The sequence below is a fragment of the Dioscorea cayenensis genome, chromosome 1 (genome assembly GCF_009730915.1).
Source record: "Dioscorea cayenensis subsp. rotundata cultivar TDr96_F1 chromosome 1, TDr96_F1_v2_PseudoChromosome.rev07_lg8_w22 25.fasta, whole genome shotgun sequence".
NCBI classification, from domain to species: domain Eukaryota; kingdom Viridiplantae; phylum Streptophyta; class Magnoliopsida; order Dioscoreales; family Dioscoreaceae; genus Dioscorea; species Dioscorea cayenensis.
Window position 1 is genome coordinate 18,910,324 of NC_052471.1, and position 4,423 is coordinate 18,914,746.

Consider the following 4,423-nt stretch of genomic DNA (forward strand, 5'->3'; position numbering starts at 1 on the left):
ACTCACCACTGTAGGCGATCTTGTGAAAACCGCACACCCGTGTGAGATCGTTCAAAGTCAGTGAGAGTTTTTCTCGAGGGTGCACAGGGGCGTGTGTGCGCCCCTATGGTTCTATTGTAATGAGGCGCACGGGCGTGGGTAATTTCCACACACCCGTGTGGATGCACAGAATTCCATGAGATGCGATTTTTTCCTTAAAAACCTTGTGATCCGTCTCATTCTTCATCTCCAGTCACCCGAAAACTACTTCTGATCATCTTCTCGACCGCTCATCGTCGTTTTGGAGGATTTTGCTTCACATATCATTCCGATTTTCAAAGTTTTCACTTTTTTTTCTTTGGTAACCTTTTTATCCTCTTTTCTTCGCCAACTCTTGTTTTTCACAGATTAAATGTCTTTAATTATGAATTTTCATTTTTACAATGCATGGTGTATCTTTAGAAAGCGTCTAGACGCAGTTTTAAGTTGAATTCTTTAGAATTGTTGTGCACCCATGCGGTTTTTTTTCACGCCCTGCAGATCCACACGGGCGTGGGTAATTTCCACAAGCCCGTGTGGAATTCTGCAATATACTACTTTTGAGCTTCTTTGATCATTTTCCTCTTTTTTTACTACAGATATGGCACATCGCGTGAAGAAGAACGAAGTAAAGCATCTCAGAATCACCCCACCCGAGCCAATATGATTGCTTCCCCGCAAGTGTATGGGATCGCCAAGTAATACCTCGCGTGAAGACACGAGTATCGTATTCCACCGGGCTAAGGATCTCCTATTACTCCTTCTCGAGCTATTATCAAGCCTAAGATCTCAAGTGATGGATTTTTACTCTACTAAATGTAATTAAAGCTAAAACAAGAATATGACCAAATTAGAGAGAACAAGCAATAAGCAAGCAAGAAAATCAATGAGGTGCAAAGGCCTATGGATGAGGATCCCCTTGAGGGGTTATCATGCAACATGGATGATGATCAAAAGATGCAAGGGTAAAATGGACCATGAGATTCCAAGATTAGAACAACCCCAATTTCTCGGTGATTGAACCCTAATCCCATACGAACATGGATAGGAATTTCTTCCAAATCCACATTCTTACGATTGCATTAAGTATGAGGAAATCTCATTTAGGATTAAATCTACTCTTCTTCGGATTAAACCTACATGGAGGGCTACCAAACACCCAATTTCTTGGGGTGATGATACAAGCATCCCCTTTTAATCCATTCATGACCTAATACATGCGAGCAAGTTACATCTACATGCATCATTCATAAAAGAGCTACGGATTTCTCCTTAGTGTAGCACTTAGCATGAAACAATGGATTAAATCTCAAAATTACCCAAGCATGGAATTAACAAGTTATCATCCAACATATATGATAAAACCCCCCAAGGTTCACCAACACCCGGTGGCCTTGGGGGTCCAGTGTGTCATCATCCCACAACAAGCAATACAAACAAACAAAATATGAAACAAAAGCATAAATGACACTCCCTAGATGAAATGGTGAAGGAGGAGGTGAAGAATGTGCCGAATGATGCTTTCCCCGGCAAAGGAGTGCCAAATGACGCTTCCTCTACCCGCGGGTCTCCTTCCTTCAAATCATGGTAAATCTCCCCTTGAATGATGTTGCCTTCTTGCCTTGAGAGTCTTGGACCTTGGGCTTGAATGATCTTCTAGCTTCCTTGCCCTTCTTCTCCTTTCCAAGGTCACTCAAAATCTCCCAAGTGATCTCCCCAAAGTCGGCCAAGAAAAGGTCCAGCCAAATGTCCTTGTCTTGCCCTAAAAGTTGGTATTTATACCCCCCGAGGCATATGGGTCATATGGCGGTCGTATGGCACTCAAAAACCCTAGATTCGCGATCCATATAGGGTGCATATGACCCCCATACTGGGTAGTTGACAAGGTCCCCTTGCATATATCCCGCAAGTGCACGGGTTTGTCGAAGTAATAATCTCGGATGAGCGGGGTCGTATCCACTGGGAGTAGGGAGTAAAGACACTTAATTCGATTCTTAGATATGTGGAGTATCAACAATGTAAGTGTGATAATGATTCAATTCTCAACAATTAAAAACAACAAGTAAGAGAGCAAAAATAAGAAGGAGGCAAGGCAAGCGATAAAGATGGGGTACTCGGATGATGCTTCACCTAGGAAAATCGTTTCAAGTGCAAGAACTCTCTATTATGCTTCCTAATCAATGCAATGGTGAGTCGTGGAAATCCTTACATACATAGTACCAAATCTAAGGTCAACTATGCCTAACTCTATTCATGTCCCGGAGGAGAGATTAAATAACCTCTCAACCTCGCACTCGAATAAAGTTGCAATGAGCTCTAGGGATTCCAAGTGATAAATCGCTTCCTAATTATAGACCTAACCCTTTGGCTGAATGTCCCTAGCCACAATTAAGCCCTAGATACTAAGATCCCCTCAACGCTTCACTCCATTGCACGTGCAACTAGGCCCCAGTGGAGGTTCATCCCTTAGACCATTCACTCTATTATGGCTGTAAAGAACTCAAGGAATGGAGGTAGAATCTATCACGTCAGAGGGAAAGGGGACGCTCCTGTACCTCTCGACTCACCCTCTCAACCCTCTCCAACCTAGTTTTGTCTAACGCTCATGGTGTGTCACTTACTCACAAGGTTACCAACAAGAACTCCGAACCCTAGTGTCACTCTAGGGGAAACGTTCATACAATCAAGCATTCAAGGTTGGAACTCACAATAAACATCAATTTATTGAAAGCATAATAAATAAGTTCAAAGAAACGAATACATCCTAATGTTCACAATCACCCAAGTACCCACTAGGGGTTTAGCTCTCCATGGAGGTAAGTATAATCAAAGAAATCGAATGTAAAAGCAATGAATCCATAAAGAAACCCACTTGATGATCGTGTCGATGGTCTTGCGGAGAGTCCTCTACTCGTCGTCCAAGGATTCCCTCGTCCGGTATAGGATACACCTCGATGGAAGCTCCCCTACCAACCTTCTTCCTCAGGTTTGACGATGTCAGAGCCATAGAACCTCTCCAAAACCTTGGCCAATACCCCTCAAAACCCTAGCCAAAGCCCTCTTTCAAGTTTGGGAAAAGATGGAGAAAAGAATACCAAAATCGGGGCTGAATCGGCTTTAAATAGGGCTGGAATCGGGCAACTCCATGGGCGTGGATGCTTCACTCGCCCGTGGGGAATTTCCACACGGGCGTGGATAATTTCCACACGCCCATGTGGATTCTCTGTTTCTCTGATTTCTCGACCGGCTGTGAACAGTGCTGCTACAGTACTTGCTACAGCCTTCGCCCTGAATAACTTCCCAATTCCATACTTTCATCGGGGTAACGCAAACAGGCACAAGTTCCTGTAGTGAATCACTTGCTTCTTCAATGATATATATGTTGGTGGAGCTCTTGTTCTTATATGCATAAGACAGAATGCTCGAGTGTGACTGCCTTTGTGCCCCTCCAAATGGATGTGCTCACTCGTATGCGAGGAGGTTGGCACACACTCTAGCATCTCACACTAAGGAAAGAATGCTTTGCATTCATATCACACAAGCACTTATCAGTAGTATGGAAATCTGGGCAGACACTCCAAATCATTCCGCTATTACAGTGCATACGGCCCCCATACTAGGTAGTATGGGGGTCGTATGAAATTCCTGTTTTCTTCTCTTTTGGCCCAAATGATATCTTCTTGTTCTCCATGGCTTCCTTATGCCCTACAAAGCAAATAATAGACGATTAAGCACAAAACAGGCATTAAACCTCACAAAATACATGCAAAGTGAATATGATATATACATGAAAACATCTACATTTAGACACATATCACAATACACATGGAATTCTCAAATCCCGAGCATCAAGCTCGATTGAGAGACTTTCAGCACTTGGTTTTTGTCAGACTTGTTTCGCGGATTTGTAAGTGCTGAGAGATATTCAGCAGGGTGACGAGCTAGCTAATGAGATTGATGAGATGCTAGCAGTAGGAAGCTGGAGGAGGCTACTAACGATCAGTGAGCCAGCTTACCGCGCATTGACAATTGAGGTTTTAGCTTCTTTTGAGTTTCATTTGATGCATGGGAGATTTGACACTATGGAGGCTATACAGTTTTGGGCATTCGGACATCCATTTTCCATGAGTGTCACTGAGTTTTCGATTCAGATGGGCCTGTACGATATCGCATATACAGGTACAGTAGAGTATGGATGTTTACATGCGGATTTTTTGGTATCAGTGACTCCACATTAGGATTTGTTCTTTTTAAACTCCATGGCCCGCAATGTGTCAACGCACTTGGGGTGCATATTAGCGGATATTTTGAGACACGGGGGTCAGTCTGTGAGAGTGGGTTTATTATTTGATGGCCTTTACATCACCAGGCTCATCTTGGGAATGGGTTTGGGGGATGCTTTACG